Source organism: Xenopus laevis, chromosome 2S, assembly GCF_017654675.1.
Source record: "Xenopus laevis strain J_2021 chromosome 2S, Xenopus_laevis_v10.1, whole genome shotgun sequence".
NCBI lineage: Eukaryota > Metazoa > Chordata > Amphibia > Anura > Pipidae > Xenopus > Xenopus laevis.
Window position 1 is genome coordinate 72,317,509 of NC_054374.1, and position 21,232 is coordinate 72,338,740.

Below are 21,232 nucleotides of genomic sequence, written 5' to 3' on the forward strand. Positions count from 1 at the left end.
TATTCTGGAAAAGGCCTGAAAGTATAAAAACAAGAAGTAAATAATTTTAACAACTTGTTTCTAAGAGCAGTTACATTAATCACAAACAGGTCCAAATGAGGGAAACTAAATAACTGGGTCCAGATGAGATGAATGGAGAGTGATTCCAAATGATGGAAAAAAGCAAGAATCAATATGACTTATTTAACCTCATGATCTCACTATTACTCTAACAAATATCCGTACTTACTGCACTTTATTATTATACTCCATAATTCTGCTTCACATTGTACTTACTGCACTTTATCATTGTACACTGTAATTCTGTATTATAATGTATATATCTAAGTGTATCCTGCTGCCTATGCTGCTTAAAAGATTCCTATGTACCTTCAGTACAAATAGCAATAAACTCCTATGCCAGTGACACAGTGATTTGTCTGTCTGTTTATACCTTAAATGCTTAATCTGTTTGTTGAGAAAATGCTACAGAGATGCTTTCCTATACCTAGAACTGAATTTTGGACACTGCAATGCGTTTCTTCACATCTTTTATACAGCTGTCTTGTGCTATATTATTTCAACAGTCAAGTCTGTTGAAATAGACTTGACTGTTGAAATAATATAGCACAAGACAGCTGTATAAAAGATGTGAAGAAACGCATTGCAGTGTCCAAAATTCAGTTCTAGGTATAGGAAAGCATCTCTGTAGCATTTTCTCAACAAACAGATTAAGCATTTAAGGTATAAACAGACAGACAAATCACTGTGTCACTGGCATAGTGTATATATGTACTGAATACTATGTATATAATCCGCCGATTGTTCGCGAACATTTGGGAACATTCGCAATTTGGGTTTGCGTTTGATTCGAATAAAAATCGCTAGGACCATTCAAATTACTTCGACCGCTAAAAAATTTTAATGATTTCCATTCGTTCGAACGATTGTAAGCATTCGATCTAATGCTTTTCATTCAATCGAACGCTAAAATCATTCTAATCGAACGATCGAACGATTTTAACATTCGATCGAATGAAAAGCATTAGATCGAATGGTTACCATCTTCTGATCGTTCGATTCGAACGAAAATCATTCGATCGAATGATTAAAATCGTTCGATTCGAATGATTTCAGCCGGTGTTCAATGTTCGCGAACTGTCCGCGAACGTTCGCATTTTTTGCGAACACATCGGCGGCAGTTCGCTACATCCCTAAATGGGAGGTGGAGGAGCTGAACAGAAGCATACTACAAGATTTGGAAGCAGGGCTGAAGAGGTACCTGCCTAGGGCACAAGGATAGATGGGTGCTGGACAGGTACATACAAAAGTGTCTTCTCCTGCCTACCCCTAGTCTGAGTTCCCTGCCCTCTGTCACTCTGCCCTCAGTGTCCTGTTCTTTTCTCAGCACTGCACCTTAAGTTTGCGGTCAGGCACATGTGGCGAGAGGGGAATTGGCCTGGCTGGTTGCCTAGAGTGCAAAAAAAGTTAGTCCAGCACCCACTGTTCTTGAATAAAACGGCCTTTATTGGACCAAGGGCATTACAGCAACGTTTCAGACCAACTGGTCTTTTATCAAGCCTAGAGTTGCCTAGAGTGCTCGGTCGGCTTGGCCCAACCTTAGCTGGTAGTAACCTGAGCCTTATAATTCTAAGGAAAAGTTCAGTTTTCCACAACCCGCTTATAATATTAGGACTCTACATAGGTATTAACTATATCAATGATGTCTAACAATAAAATAATTCTCTTTGCTACTTACCTAACAGGATCATTCATAAAGCAATGCCTTCCTGACATTGATCCCAAATATCTGGATATCTATATTAATAATAATAAACATTCTAACTAATAGATTTATAATAATAGGTCTTCTATTGCACATCACATAGATACAGGAACATTCTACACTGTTACAATTTGCTACATTTAGTTGATACATTTCTCAACAGCATTTCTTGAGTATTAGCAACTACTGTATCAAGTCTAACAGCTGCCATGAAACTCTGAGATTATGCTCAGCAGGAACAAACAGAAGAAATGGATCAACTAAACTTTCGTATCAATTTCCAACAGTTAGTCAACGATGTCCTCTCAGAGCTGCTTTAGAAGGTTAAAAATGTAATTTTCCACTTTTTTTTCTAATTGGACCAGTGTTGCTAGTGGAGTACCACAGGGCTCAGTACTAGGTCCCTTGCTTTTCAACTTGTTTATTAATGACCTGGAGGTGGCCATTGAAAGTACTGTTTCTATTTTGCAGATGAGACTAAATTGTGCAGAACTATAGGTTCCATGCAGGATGCTGCCACTTTGCAGAGTGATCTGTCTACGTTGAAAAAACTGGGCAGCAAACTGGAAAATGAAGTTCAATGTAGATAAATGCAAGGTTATGCACTTTGGCAAAAATAATATAAATGCAAGTTATATACTAAATGGCAGTGTGTTGGGAATTTCCTTAAATGAGAAGGATCTAGGGTTTTTTGTAGATAACAAGTTGTTTAATTCTGGGCAGTGTCATTCTGTGGCAACTTCTGTCTTGTATAAAAGAGGCATTAACTCAAGAGATGAAAACATAATTATGTCTCTTTATAGGTCCCTGGTGAGGCCTCATCTGGAGTATGGGGGCAGGACTCCAGTCCTTAAGAGGGATATAAATGAGCTGGAGAGAGTACAGAGACTAAGTGCAACTAAACTGGTTAGAGGGAGGGAAGGGTTAAATGATGAGACTGGGAGACTGACAAGGTTGGGCTTATTTTCTCTCATGAGAGGGGACATGATTAGACTGTACAAGTACATTAGAGGACATTATAGACAAATAGCAGGGGACCTTTTTACCCATAAAGAGAATCACCAGAGGCCCCTCCCCTTCAGACTAGAAGAAAAGAAGTTTCATTTAAAGGAACAGAGTAGGGGGTTGATCACAGTCAGGACAGTGAGGTTGGGGAATGCACTGCCGGGTGATGATTCAGTTAATGACTATAAGAGGGACTTGGATGATTTCTTGGACAGACATAATACAAAGGCTATTGTGATACTAAACTCTATAGTTAGTATAGGTATGAGTATATACAATTTATGTGAAAGTAAGGAGGGGTGTGTGTATATGGATGCTGGGTTTTCATTTGGAGGGATTGAACTTGATGGACATTGTCTTTTTTCAACCAATTTAACTATGTAACTATGTAACTTCAATATTAGAAAAATGGTCACAAATGAGAAATAGTACTTCAGAATGTCTTATTTCTGGTGAAACCAACTGAACTGGAGTAAGCGCTTGAAGGTGAATAACCTGTTCCACAAAATATATGTTATAAAAAAATGAAATGTTAATTCCAAGCAGGAACTATAGTTATTGATGCTTAGTGAAATCACCACTTCTTATCAAAGCTAATAAATTTAATTTTGTTACAACTCAATGAAACTTGTATATTATAATCTATCATATATTAATAGCACAAACCTCAATTTACTTGCAAGAGTTTAAAAGCTGACATCCGCAACTTCCTCCTGAGATCTTCCTGCACTTGAGTCACTTCCTGTATTCTTTCTGTGTTACCAGCAGAGGGGAAAGTGTTAGAAGGATTTCCTTACTGTACAAAGTTATTATGGAGGAGGATGGGGGGAAAGCAGGACACACAGATTTATCTGTATACCCCTGGTGCCCTGTAATAAGAAAATTCACCACAGCTGGGAGTTTGTGCCAGGTTGAGCCTTGTGGGAGAATTATATAACAAATTTCCTATCCAGCAAGACTGTTCAGCCCTGCATTTTGCAGCGTAAACAATCCCAGCTGTAGTTAAGTTTTTTTTATTACAGGACACCAAGTGCAGGCTGTTGATCCCTCATATCTAATGTGCATTCTGTGCTGTGGCTATCATGATATGCTGGGGGACATTTTCACTTTGGCTGTCGTGAAATTCTGAGGGGACGCTCTCACAGAGGATGTCATAAAATGAAATTGTCACAGTTTTCCATTTATTATTTAGAGCCACAGTATTTCATAAAATATACTGATGTATTGATAATAAGTTCACACACATCAGGCTATGCCTCTGGTGATTTCACATTATCCATGATTTCTGTTGAATTGTGCATGAGCATCAACCCGTTGTGTCAGTTGTGCATGTGTGTGTCAGTGCTGGCAATTGTGCATCACACTGTGTCTGTCAAAAGTAGCATCATTGGACAATCATTACCAGTTGATTACTATAGTTTGTTTTGAGTTTTAATATACCTATTTATTTTATATGAATACTCTGAGAGGAGCTGCTGGTACAAGGGTGTAATTGAAAGTTTATGAATCTTTGAGTACAAGGCCCTGAGCTAAGCAAAGCTGAGGAGCATCCTTCTGTAAATCTGTGCCAATGTAAAGATTGTGGTAATAATAGAAACATCGAATAAGACAATTTGGTACCATAGAATTTCACTTGTATGTTGTTATGTTAGGCACTAGTCGCATTCAATTGTAGACACAATTAGGTGTGGGAACTTGCACCTCATCTGAAACATTTAATATTGCATAATGTGAGATATTTTATTAACTACTACAATCCCTATGGGCAGTGACATAACTATAGAGGAAGCAGACCCCATGGTTGCGTGGGGGCCCAGACCACAGGGTCTACTTCCTCTACAGCACAGCAAAGTTCACACACAGTCGCTCAGCGTTAGTGAAAAGCGTCCCAACTCACTTCCTCTACAGCCTTCAAATCCCCCGCATTACTGCTTCACTATGCTAGCACAGACAACCACCTGGCACCAAAAAGGTGAGCAGCAGGGGGGTACAACTTTTGTTGCTCATCTTTCTATTTAGGCCTCTCCTATTTATATTCCAGTCTCTTATTTAAATCAGTGCATGGTTACTAGGGTAATTTGGACCCTAGAAACCAGATGGCTGAAATTGCAAACTGGGGAGAGGCTGAATAAAAAGATAAATAACTCAAACCACAAAAAAAAAAAAAAAATTAAAAATGGACAAAAAAATACCTCTATACAACAAAAGTATATTTAACAACCCTTTTAATCATCCGGCCAAGGCATAGTAAGTTACCAATATACAGGCTTCCCATATGTGCACATTTTCACAATGATGACTCTCTGCATCCAAATCAATTCTAGTTTTAGTGCCATTGAAAATCCCCATAACGAAAAAGATTAACTAATCTTTGATGCAAAGATTTAGCCCAGTGTGGTTCTGTAGCACTGTAAATTTCTAGCTATTTGCACAACTTCATATTAATATGCATATGGATTTTCTCTCTCCAAGAAAAAAAAAAATAGGGCTTTGCTATGCTATTAATTTTGCCTCAGTGCTTTGCACTATAATTCTACCAGGATTGGAAGGCTTTGTAGATTTTTCATGCATCACTCATATGGCAAAGGGACAAACCCCTGACCCCACCAACCTCAGCAAGGAAAATTTCTTCCTTGGCTGGTGCAAGAATTTGTGGTAACACAAAAAGAGACTAAGGAGAGCACGCGCCGACGCGAACGCGCGCCGACGCGAGCGCGCGCGCCGACGCGAGCGCGCGCGCCGACGCGAGCGCGCGCGCCGACGCGAACGCGCGCCGACGCGAGCGAGCGCCGGCGCGAGCGCGCGCGCCGACGCGAACGCCAGCGAATCTGTGTTGCTTTACGTTTTTGTATTACATGTTAGCAGAAGCCCCAACAGGAGTGGCCCCAACACTCCCCCAGTTTTTAAGCTACAACCATGTGGGAACTTACATGAGAGCACATGTGACAAGAAAATTATGGCTCTGAAACAAGTTACCAACCAGATAGAAGATAAACTGTACTATACATACATACCTTTTGTAAAATATTTCTTATAAATGCAAAGAACACGATGCAGCTTTCAATGGCCAGTGTATACTTCCTTTAGAAGAAGGTGAAAGGCGCTTCCTAATGACGTATGGTCCCATGCTCCAATTAAAAAAAGGAGGCGTGTCTGTGAGGTCATGATGGTCACATGAGGCATGCTGTGAACGAGCACGCAGGCCAGAGGCAGTAGTTGAGATGTCCTAAAATGGCTGCTTAAGGTATATGATGCAAATTATTAAATATTTACCTAAATATGTAAGAAAGCCTGGTATGTTCTATTTGTGTTTTTTCTGAATAGCTAGTAAGTAATCAGTTGAATAAATTTATGTTTTGAACGAATAGATTTCCTTTAAATGAATAAACACTTCATTAACTAAAACATAATTAGAAAAATAACAATACATATGTTAATAAGAACAGTCCATTTGCTGGGTTCTACCCAATACAAGAATCATCACAATATAACTCTAGATTGAAAAACCTTATATAATTAAACACTTCATTAATGAAAAAATAATTAGAAAAATAACAATACACGTGTTAATAAGAACAGTCCATTTGCTGGGTCATACCAAATACATGAATGACATTTACTTAAAATTCTAATACCGAAAATTCTTAAAAATAACATAACCATATGGATAATAGAATACACATGTAAAGCAAACCAACTATAACACTATATAGATGTATATAGAAAAACCTTATCCAGTATCTATCCCTAACCATCGCAATATAACTCTAGATTGAGAAACCTTATATAATTAAACACTTCCATAACTAAAATATCATTAGAAAAATAACAATACACATGCTTATAAGAACAGTCCATTTGCTGGGTCATACCAAATACACGAATCACATTTACTTAAAATTCTAATACCAAAAATTCTTAAAAATAATATAACCATATGGAGAATAGAATACACATGTTAAACAAACCACTCTGTAACACTAAACCAATGAATATAGGAAAAACCTTATGTAGAAGCTATCCCCAACCATCACAATATAACTATAGATTGAAAAGCCTTATATAATGAAATAATTCATTAACTAAAACATCATTAGAAAAATAACAGTACACCTGTTAATAAGAACAGTCCATTTGCTGGGTCATACCCAATACAAGAATCACATTTACTTAAAAATCTAATTAAAAAAATTCTTAAAAATAACATAACCATATGGAGAATAGCATACACATGTAAAACAAACCACTAACTATAACGCTATACAGAGTATATTCAAAAACATTATATAAAATCTATCCCTAACCATCACAATATAAGTCTAGCTTGGTAAATCTTATATTATTAAACACTTCATTAACTAAAATACCATTAGAAAAATAACAATATAAATGTTTATGAGAACAATTGAATTACTGAGGACCCCAAGGGAACCGCTACCCTTTCCCTTTGTTTGGGGTCATATGCTCCACCAAAGAGGCCCATCAAAACCGCCCACTACCAAACCCGCTATGAAGGACCAATTTGGTTAAGCTAGTCATCCCCCGCAAAGGGACCCACCCCCTTGGAGACTCAGCAATTCAATTGTCTATCCAGGCCTAAAGAACATCAATTACCCAATACATGAATCACATTTACTTAAAAACCTATACCAAAAATTCTTAAAAATAACACAACCATATAGAGAATAGAATATACATGTAAAACAAAGCACTAACTATAAAACTATAACGATGAATATAGAAAAACCTTATGTAGAAGCTGTCCCTACACGTGTTAATAAGAACAGTCCATTTGCTGGGTCATACCAAATACATGAATGACATTTACTTAAAATTCTAATACCGAAAATTCTTAAAAATAACATAACCATATGGATAAGAGAATACACATGTAAAGCTAACCAACTATAACACTATATAGATGTATATAGAAAAACCTTATCCAGTATCTATCCCTAACCATCGCAATATAACTCTAGATTGAGAAACCTTATATAATTAAACACTTCCATAACTAAAATACCATTAGAAAAATAACAATACACATGTTTATAAGAACAGTCCATTTGCTGGGTCATACCAAATACACGAATCACATTTACTTAAAATTCTAATACCAAAAATTCTTAAAAATAATATGAACATATGGAGAATAGAATACACATGTTAAACAAACCACTTTGTAACACTAAACCAATGAATATAGGAAAAACCTTATGTAGAAGCTATCCCCAACCATCACAATATAACTATAGATTGAAAAGCCTTATATAATGAAATAATTCATTAACTAAAACATCATTAGAAAAATAACAGTACACATGTTAATAAGAACAGTCCATTTGCTGGGTTCTACCCAATACAAGAATCATCACAATATAACTCTAGATTGAAAAACCTTATATAATTAAACAATTCATTAATGAAAAAGTAATAAGAAAAATAACAATACACGTGTTAATAAGAACAGTCCATTTGCTGGGTCATACCAAATACATGAATGACATTTACTTAAAATTCTAATACCGAAAATTCTTAAAAATAACATAACCATATGGATAATAGAATACACATGTAAAGCAAACCAACTATAACACTATATAGATGTATATAGAAAAACCTTATCCAGTATCTATCCCTAACCATCGCAATATAACTCTAGATTGAGAAACCTTATATAATTAAACACTTCCATAACTAAAATATCATTAGAAAAATAACAATACACATGCTTATAAGAACAGTCCATTTGCTGGGTCATACAAAATACACGAATCACATTTACTTAAAATTCTAATACCAAAAATTCTTAAAAATAATATAACCATATGGAGAATAGAATACACATGTTAAACAAACCACTCTGTAACACTAAACCAATGAATATAGGAAAAACCTTATGTAGAAGCTATCCCCAACCATCACAATATAACTATAGATTGAAAAGCCCTATATAATGAAATAATTCATTAACTAAAACATCATTAGAAAAATAACAGTACACATGTTAATAAGAACAGTCCATTTGCTGGGTCATACCCAATACAAGAATCACATTTACTTAAAAATCTAATTTAAAAAATTCTTAAAAATAACATAACCATATGGAGAATAGCATACACATGTAAAACAAACCACTAACTATAACACTATACAGAGTATATTGAAAAACATTATATAAAATCTATCCCTAACCATCACAATATAAGTCTAGCTTGGTAAATCTTATATTATTAAACACTTCATTAACTAAAATACCATTAGAAAAATAACAATATAAATGTTTATGAGAACAATTGAATTACTGAGGACCCCAAGGGAACCGCTACCCTTTCCCTTTGTTTGGGGTCATATGCTCCACCAAAGAGGCCCATCAAAACCGCCCACTACCAAACCCGCTATGAAGGACCAATTTGGTTAAGCTAGTCATCCCCCGCAAAGGGACCCACCCCCTTGGAGACTCAGCAATTCAATTGTCTATCCAGGCCTAAAGAACATCAATTACCCAATACATGAATCACATTTACTTAAAAACCTATACCAAAAATTCTTAAAAATAACACAACCATATAGAGAATAGAATATACATGTAAAACAAAGCACTAACTATAAAACTATAACGATGAATATAGAAAAACCTTATGTAGAAGCTGTCCCTAACCATCATAATGTAACTGTAGATTGAAAAGTCTTATATAATTCAACACTTCATTAACTAAAATATCATTAGAAAAACAACAATACACATGATTATAAGAAAAATTCCTTTGCTGAGGACCCCAATTAAACCACATCCTTTCCCTTTGCGTGGGGTCAGATGTTTGAAAAAAAATTTTGATTACCCAATACATATATCACATATACTTGAACATCTAATACCGAAAATTCTTAAAAATGACATAACCATATGGAGAATAGAATACACATGTAAAGCAAACCACTAAGTACGACACTATATAGATGTATATAGAAAAACCTTATCTAGAATCTATCAAGAACCATCACAATATAACTCAAGATTGAAAAACCTTAAATGAATAAACACTTCATTAACTAAAACATAATTAGAAAAATAACAATACATATGTTAATAAGAACAGTCCATTTGCTGGGTTCTACCCAATACAAGAATCATCACAATATAACTCTAGATTGAAAAACCTTATATAATTAAACACTTCATTAATGAAAAAATAATTAGAAAAATAACAATACACGTGTTAATAAGAACAGTCCATTTGCTGGGTCATACCAAATACATGAATGACATTTACTTAAAATTCTAATACCGAAAATTCTTAAAAATAACATAACCATATGGATAATAGAATACACATGTAAAGCAAACCAACTATAACACTATATAGATGTATATAGAAAAACCTTATCCAGTATCTATCCCTAACCATCGCAATATAACTCTAGATTGAGAAACCTTATATAATTAAACACTTCCATAACTAAAATATCATTAGAAAAATAACAATACACATGCTTATAAGAACAGTCCATTTGCTGGGTCATACCAAATACACGAATCACATTTACTTAAAATTCTAATACCAAAAATTCTTAAAAATAATATAACCATATGGAGAATAGAATACACATGTTAAACAAACCACTCTGTAACACTAAACCAATGAATATAGGAAAAACCTTATGTAGAAGCTATGCCCAACCATCACAATATAACTATAGATTGAAAAGCCTTATATAATGAAATAATTCATTAACTAAAACATCATTAGAAAAATAACAGTACACCTGTTAATAAGAACAGTCCATTTGCTGGGTCATACCCAATACAAGAATCACATTTACTTAAAAATCTAATTAAAAAAATTCTTAAAAATAACATAACCATATGGAGAATAGCATACACATGTAAAACAAACCACTAACTATAACGCTATACAGAGTATATTGAAAAACATTATATAAAATCTATCCCTAACCATCACAATATAAGTCTAGCTTGGTAAATCTTATATTATTAAACACTTCATTAACTAAAATACCATTAGAAAAATAACAATATAAATGTTTATGAGAACAATTGAATTACTGAGGACCCCAAGGGAACCGCTACCCTTTCCCTTTGTTTGGGGTCATATGCTCCACCAAAGAGGCCCATCAAAACCGCCCACTACCAAACCCGCTATGAAGGACCAATTTGGTTAAGCTAGTCATCCCCCGCAAAGGGACCCACCCCCTTGGAGACTCAGCAATTCAATTGTCTATCCAGGCCTAAAGAACATCAATTACCCAATACATGAATCACATTTACTTAAAAACCTATACCAAAAATTCTTAAAAATAACACAACCATATAGAGAATAGAATATACATGTAAAACAAAGCACTAACTATAAAACTATAACGATGAATATAGAAAAACCTTATGTAGAAGCTGTCCCTACACGTGTTAATAAGAACAGTCCATTTGCTGGGTCATACCAAATACATGAATGACATTTACTTAAAATTCTAATACCGAAAATTCTTAAAAATAACATAACCATATGGATAAGAGAATACACATGTAAAGCTAACCAACTATAACACTATATAGATGTATATAGAAAAACCTTATCCAGTATCTATCCCTAACCATCGCAATATAACTCTAGATTGAGAAACCTTATATAATTAAACACTTCCATAACTAAAATACCATTAGAAAAATAACAATACACATGTTTATAAGAACAGTCCATTTGCTGGGTCATACCAAATACACGAATCACATTTACTTAAAATTCTAATACCAAAAATTCTTAAAAATAATATGAACATATGGAGAATAGAATACACATGTTAAACAAACCACTCTGTAACACTAAACCAATGAATATAGGAAAAACCTTATGTAGAAGCTATCCCCAACCATCACAATATAACTATAGATTGAAAAGCCTTATATAATGAAATAATTCATTAACTAAAACATCATTAGAAAAATAACAGTACACATGTTAATAAGAACAGTCCATTTGCTGGGTTCTACCCAATACAAGAATCATCACAATATAACTCTAGATTGAAAAACCTTATATAATTAAACAATTCATTAATGAAAAAGTAATAAGAAAAATAACAATACACGTGTTAATAAGAACAGTCCATTTGCTGGGTCATACCAAATACATGAATGACATTTACTTAAAATTCTAATACCGAAAATTCTTAAAAATAACATAACCATATGGATAATAGAATACACATGTAAAGCAAACCAACTATAACACTATATAGATGTATATAGAAAAACCTTATCCAGTATCTATCCCTAACCATCGCAATATAACTCTAGATTGAGAAACCTTATATAATTAAACACTTCCATAACTAAAATATCATTAGAAAAATAACAATACACATGCTTATAAGAACAGTCCATTTGCTGGGTCATACAAAATACACGAATCACATTTACTTAAAATTCTAATACCAAAAATTCTTAAAAATAATATAACCATATGGAGAATAGAATACACATGTTAAACAAACCACTCTGTAACACTAAACCAATGAATATAGGAAAAACCTTATGTAGAAGCTATCCCCAACCATCACAATATAACTATAGATTGAAAAGCCCTATATAATGAAATAATTCATTAACTAAAACATCATTAGAAAAATAACAGTACACATGTTAATAAGAACAGTCCATTTGCTGGGTCATACCCAATACAAGAATCACATTTACTTAAAAATCTAATTTAAAAAATTCTTAAAAATAACATAACCATATGGAGAATAGCATACACATGTAAAACAAACCACTAACTATAACACTATACAGAGTATATTGAAAAACATTATATAAAATCTATCCCTAACCATCACAATATAAGTCTAGCTTGGTAAATCTTATATTATTAAACACTTCATTAACTAAAATACCATTAGAAAAATAACAATATAAATGTTTATGAGAACAATTGAATTACTGAGGACCCCAAGGGAACCACTACCCTTTCCCTTTGTTTGGGGTCATATGCTCCACCAAAGAGGCCCATCAAAACCGCCCACTACCAAACCCGCTATGAAGGACCAATTTGGTTAAGCTAGTCATCCCCCGCAAAGGGACCCACCCCCTTGGAGACTCAGCAATTCAATTGTCTATCCAGGCCTAAAGAACATCAATTACCCAATACATGAATCACATTTACTTAAAAACCTATACCAAAAATTCTTAAAAATAACACAACCATATAGAGAATAGAATATACATGTAAAACAAAGCACTAACTATAAAACTATAACGATGAATATAGAAAAACCTTATGTAGAAGCTGTCCCTAACCATCATAATGTAACTGTAGATTGAAAAGTCTTATATAATTCAACACTTCATTAACTAAAATATCATTAGAAAAACAACAATACACATGATTATAAGAAAATTCCTTTGCTGAGGACCCCAATTAAACCACATCCTTTCCCTTTGCGTGGGGTCAGATGTTTGAAAAAAAATTTTGATTACCCAATACATATATCACATATACTTGAACATCTAATACCGAAAATTCTTAAAATGACATAACCATATGGAGAATAGAATACACATGTAAAGCAAACCACTAAGTACGACACTATATAGATGTATATAGAAAAACCTTATCTAGAATCTATCAAGAACCATCACAATATAACTCAAGATTGAAAAACCTTAAATGAATAAACACTTCATTAACTAAAACATAATTAGAAAAATAACAATACATATGTTAATAAGAACAGTCCATTTGCTGGGTTCTACCCAATACAAGAATCATCACAATATAACTCTAGATTGAAAAACCTTATATAATTAAACACTTCATTAATGAAAAAATAATTAGAAAAATAACAATACACGTGTTAATAAGAACAGTCCATTTGCTGGGTCATACCAAATACATGAATGACATTTACTTAAAATTCTAATACCGAAAATTCTTAAAAATAACATAACCATATGGATAATAGAATACACATGTAAAGCAAACCAACTATAACACTATATAGATGTATATAGAAAAACCTTATCCAGTATCTATCCCTAACCATCGCAATATAACTCTAGATTGAGAAACCTTATATAATTAAACACTTCCATAACTAAAATATCATTAGAAAAATAACAATACACATGCTTATAAGAACAGTCCATTTGCTGGGTCATACCAAATACACGAATCACATTTACTTAAAATTCTAATACCAAAAATTCTTAAAAATAATATAACCATATGGAGAATAGAATACACATGTTAAACAAACCACTCTGTAACACTAAACCAATGAATATAGGAAAAACCTTATGTAGAAGCTATCCCCAACCATCACAATATAACTATAGATTGAAAAGCCTTATATAATGAAATAATTCATTAACTAAAACATCATTAGAAAAATAACAGTACACCTGTTAATAAGAACAGTCCATTTGCTGGGTCATACCCAATACAAGAATCACATTTACTTAAAAATCTAATTAAAAAAATTCTTAAAAATAACATAACCATATGGAGAATAGCATACACATGTAAAACAAACCACTAACTATAACGCTATACAGAGTATATTGAAAAACATTATATAAAATCTATCCCTAACCATCACAATATAAGTCTAGCTTGGTAAATCTTATATTATTAAACACTTCATTAACTAAAATACCATTAGAAAAATAACAATATAAATGTTTATGAGAACAATTGAATTACTGAGGACCCCAAGGGAACCGCTACCCTTTCCCTTTGTTTGGGGTCATATGCTCCACCAAAGAGGCCCATCAAAACCGCCCACTACCAAACCCGCTATGAAGGACCAATTTGGTTAAGCTAGTCATCCCCCGCAAAGGGACCCACCCCCTTGGAGACTCAGCAATTCAATTGTCTATCCAGGCCTAAAGAACATCAATTACCCAATACATGAATCACATTTACTTAAAAACCTATACCAAAAATTCTTAAAAATAACACAACCATATAGAGAATAGAATATACATGTAAAACAAAGCACTAACTATAAAACTATAACGATGAATATAGAAAAACCTTATGTAGAAGCTGTCCCTACACGTGTTAATAAGAACAGTCCATTTGCTGGGTCATACCAAATACATGAATGACATTTACTTAAAATTCTAATACCGAAAATTCTTAAAAATAACATAACCATATGGATAAGAGAATACACATGTAAAGCTAACCAACTATAACACTATATAGATGTATATAGAAAAACCTTATCCAGTATCTATCCCTAACCATCGCAATATAACTCTAGATTGAGAAACCTTATATAATTAAACACTTCCATAACTAAAATACCATTAGAAAAATAACAATACACATGTTTATAAGAACAGTCCATTTGCTGGGTCATACCAAATACACGAATCACATTTACTTAAAATTCTAATACCAAAAATTCTTAAAAATAATATGAACATATGGAGAATAGAATACACATGTTAAACAAACCACTCTGTAACACTAAACCAATGAATATAGGAAAAACCTTATGTAGAAGCTATCCCCAACCATCACAATATAACTATAGATTGAAAAGCCTTATATAATGAAATAATTCATTAACTAAAACATCATTAGAAAAATAACAGTACACATGTTAATAAGAACAGTCCATTTGCTGGGTTCTACCCAATACAAGAATCATCACAATATAACTCTAGATTGAAAAACCTTATATAATTAAACAATTCATTAATGAAAAAGTAATAAGAAAAATAACAATACACGTGTTAATAAGAACAGTCCATTTGCTGGGTCATACCAAATACATGAATGACATTTACTTAAAATTCTAATACCGAAAATTCTTAAAAATAACATAACCATATGGATAATAGAATACACATGTAAAGCAAACCAACTATAACACTATATAGATGTATATAGAAAAACCTTATCCAGTATCTATCCCTAACCATCGCAATATAACTCTAGATTGAGAAACCTTATATAATTAAACACTTCCATAACTAAAATATCATTAGAAAAATAACAATACACATGCTTATAAGAACAGTCCATTTGCTGGGTCATACAAAATACACGAATCACATTTACTTAAAATTCTAATACCAAAAATTCTTAAAAATAATATAACCATATGGAGAATAGAATACACATGTTAAACAAACCACTCTGTAACACTAAACCAATGAATATAGGAAAAACCTTATGTAGAAGCTATCCCCAACCATCACAATATAACTATAGATTGAAAAGCCCTATATAATGAAATAATTCATTAACTAAAACATCATTAGAAAAATAACAGTACACATGTTAATAAGAACAGTCCATTTGCTGGGTCATACCCAATACAAGAATCACATTTACTTAAAAATCTAATTTAAAAAATTCTTAAAAATAACATAACCATATGGAGAATAGCATACACATGTAAAACAAACCACTAACTATAACACTATACAGAGTATATTGAAAAACATTATATAAAATCTATCCCTAACCATCACAATATAAGTCTAGCTTGGTAAATCTTATATTATTAAACACTTCATTAACTAAAATACCATTAGAAAAATAACAATATAAATGTTTATGAGAACAATTGAATTACTGAGGACCCCAAGGGAACCACTACCCTTTCCCTTTGTTTGGGGTCATATGCTCCACCAAAGAGGCCCATCAAAACCGCCCACTACCAAACCCGCTATGAAGGACCAATTTGGTTAAGCTAGTCATCCCCCGCAAAGGGACCCACCCCCTTGGAGACTCAGCAATTCAATTGTCTATCCAGGCCTAAAGAACATCAATTACCCAATACATGAATCACATTTACTTAAAAACCTATACCAAAAATTCTTAAAAATAACACAACCATATAGAGAATAGAATATACATGTAAAACAAAGCACTAACTATAAAACTATAACGATGAATATAGAAAAACCTTATGTAGAAGCTGTCCCTAACCATCATAATGTAACTGTAGATTGAAAAGTCTTATATAATTCAACACTTCATTAACTAAAATATCATTAGAAAAACAACAATACACATGATTATAAGAAAAATTCCTTTGCTGAGGACCCCAATTAAACCACATCCTTTCCCTTTGCGTGGGGTCAGATGTTTGAAAAAAAATTTTGATTACCCAATACATATATCACATATACTTGAACATCTAATACCGAAAATTCTTAAAAATGACATAACCATATGGAGAATAGAATACACATGTAAAGCAAACCACTAAGTACGACACTATATAGATGTATATAGAAAAACCTTATCTAGAATCTATCAAGAACCATCACAATATAACTCAAGATTGAAAAACCTTAAATGAATAAACACTTCATTAACTAAAACATAATTAGAAAAATAACAATACATATGTTAATAAGAACAGTCCATTTGCTGGGTTCTACCCAATACAAGAATCATCACAATATAACTCTAGATTGAAAAACCTTATATAATTAAACACTTCATTAATGAAAAAATAATTAGAAAAATAACAATACACGTGTTAATAAGAACAGTCCATTTGCTGGGTCATACCAAATACATGAATGACATTTACTTAAAATTCTAATACCGAAAATTCTTAAAATAACATAACCATATGGATAATAGAATACACATGTAAAGCAAACCAACTATAACACTATATAGATGTATATAGAAAAACCTTATCCAGTATCTATCCCTAACCAAATACACGAATCACATTTACTTAAAATTCTAATACCAAAAATTCTTAAAAATAATATAACCATATGGAGAATAGAATACCACATGTTTAAACAAACCACTCTGTAACACTAAACCAATGAATATAGGAAAAACCTTATGTAGAAGCTATCCCCAAACCATCACAATATAACTATAGATTGAAAAAGCCTTATATAATGAAATAATTCATTAACTAAAACATCATTAGAAAAATAAACAGTACACCTGTTAATAAGAACAGTCCATTTGCTGGGTCATACCCAATACAAGAATCACATTTACTTAAAAATCTAAATTAAAAAATTCTTAAAAATAACATAACCATATGGAGAATAGCATACACATGTAAAACAAACCACTAACTATAACGCTATACAGAGTATATTCAAAAACATTATATAAAATCTATCCCTAACCATCACAATATAAGTCTAGCTTGGTAAATCTTATATTATTAAACACTTCATTAACTAAAATACCATTAGAAAAATAACAATATAAATGTTTATGAGAACAATTGAATTACTGAGGACCCCAAGGAACCGCTACCCTTTCCCTTTGTTTGGGGTCATATGCTCCACCAAAGAGGCCCATCAAAACCGCCCACTACCAAACCCGCTATGAAGGACCAATTTGGTTAAGCTAGTCATCCCCCGCAAAGGGACCCACCCCCTTGGAGACTCAGCAATTCAATTGTCTATCCAGGCCTAAAGAACATCAATTACCCAATACATGAATCACATTTACTTAAAAAACCTATACCAAAAATTCTTAAAAATAACACAACCATATAGAGAATAGAATATACATGTAAAACAAAGCACTAACTATAAAACTATAACGATGAATATAGAAAAACCTTATGTAGAAGCTGTCCCTACACGTGTTAATAAGAACAGTCCATTTGCTGGGTCATACCAAATACATGAATGACATTTACTTAAAATTCTAATACCGAAAATTCTTAAAATAACATAACCATATGGATAAGAGAATACACATGTAAAGCTAACCAACTATAACACTATATAGATGTATATAGAAAAACCTTATCCAGTATCTATCCCTAACCATCGCAATATAACTCTAGATTGAGAAACCTTATATAATTAAACACTTCCATAACTAAAATACCATTAGAAAAAATAACAATACACATGTTTATAAGAACAGTCCATTTGCTGGGTCATACCAAATACACGAATCACATTTACTTTAAAATTCTAATACCAAAAATTCTTAAAAATAATATGAACATATGGAGAATAGAATACACATGTTAAACAAACCACTTTGTAACACTAAACCAATGAATATAGGAAAAACCTTATGTAGAAGCTATCCCCAACCATCACAATATAACTATAGATTGAAAGCCTTATATAATGAAATAATTCATTAACTAAACATCATTAGAAAAATAACAGTACACATGTTAATAAGAACAGTCCATTTGCTGGGTTCTACCCAATACAAGAATCATCACAATATAACTCTAGATTGAAAAACCTTATATAATTAAACAATTCATTAATGAAAAAGTAATAAGAAAAATAACAATACACGTGTTAATAAGAACAGTCCATTTGCTGGGTCATACCAAATACATGAATGACATTTACTTAAAATTCTAATACCGAAAATTCTTAAAAATAACATAACCATATGGATAATAGAATACACATGTAAAGCAAACCAACTATAACACTATATAGATGTATATAGAAAAACCTTATCCAGTATCTATCCCTAACCATCGCAATATAACTCTAGATTGAGAAACCTTATATAATTAAACACTTCCATAACTAAAATATCATTAGAAAAATAACAATACACATGCTTATAAGAACAGTCCATTTGCTGGGTCATACAAAATACACGAATCACATTTACTTAAAATTCTAATACCAAAAATTCTTAAAAATAATATAACCATATGGAGAATAGAATACACATGTTAAACAAACCACTCTGTAACACTAAACCAATGAATATAGGAAAAACCTTATGTAGAAGCTATCCCCAACCATCACAATATAACTATAGATTGAAAAGCCCTATATAATGAAATAATTCATTAACTAAAACATCATTAGAAAAATACAGTACACATGTTAATAAGAACAGTCCATTTGCTGGGTCATACCCAATACAAGAATCACATTTACTTAAAAATCTAATTTAAAAAATTCTTAAAAATAACATAACCATATGGAGAATAGCATACACATGTAAACAAACCACTAACTATAACACTATACAGAGTATATGAAAACATTATATAAAATCTATCCCTAACCATCACAATATAAGTCTAGCTTGGTAAATCTTATATTATTAAACACTTCATAACTAAATACCATTAGAAAAATAACAATATAAATGTTTATGAGAACAATTGAATTACTGAGGACCCCAAGGAACCGCTACCCCTTTCCCTTGGTTTGGGGTCATATGCTCCACCAAAGAGGCCCATCAAAACCGCCCCACTACCAAACCCGCTATGAAGGACCAATTTGGTTAAGCTAGTCATCCCCCGCAAAGGGACCCACCCCCTTGGAGACTCAGCAATTCAATTGTCTATCCAGGGCCTAAAGAACATCAATTACCCAATACATGAATCACATTTACTTAAAACCTATACCAAAAATTCTTAAAAATAACACAACCATATAGAGAATAGAATATACATGTAAACAAAGCACTAACTATAAAACTATAACGATGAATATAGAAAAACCTTATGTAGAAGCTGTCCCTAACCATCATAATGTAACTGTAGATTGAAAGTCTTATATAATTCAACACTTCATTAACTAAAATATCATTAGAAAAACAACAATACACATGATTATAAGAAAAATTCCTTTGCTGAGGACCCCAATTAAACCACATCCTTTCCCTTTGCGTGGGTCAGATGTTTGAAAAAAATTTTGATTACCCAAACATATATCACATTACTTGAACATCTAATACCGAAAATTCTAAAATGACATAACCATATGGAGAATAGAATACACATGTAAAGCAAACCACTAAGTACGACACTATATAGATGTATATAGAAAACCTTATCTAGAATCTATCAAGAACCATCACAATATAACTCAAGATTGAAAAACCTTAAATGAATAAACACTTCATTAACTAAAACATAATTAGAAAAATAACAATACATATGTTAATAAGAACAGTCCATTTGCTGGGTTCTACCCAATACAAGAATCATCACAATATAACTCTAGATTGAAAAACCTTATATAATTAAACACTTCATTAATGAAAAAATAATTAGAAAAATAACAATACACGTGTTAATAAGAACAGTCCATTTGCTGGGTCATACCAAATACATGAATGACATTTACTTAAAATTCTAATACCGAAAATTCTTAAAAATAACATAACCATATGGATAATAGAATACACATGTAAAGCAAACCAACTATAACACTATATAGATGTATATAGAAAAACCTTATCCAGTATCTATCCCTAACCATCGCAATATAACTCTAGATTGAGAAACCTTATATAATTAAACACTTCCATAACTAAAATATCATTAGAAAAATAACAATACACATGCTTATAAGAACAGTCCATTTGCTGGGTCATACCAAATACACGAATCACATTTACTTAAAATTCTAATACCAAAAATTCTTAAAAATAATATAACCATATGGAGAATAGAATACACATGTTAAACAAACCACTCTGTAAC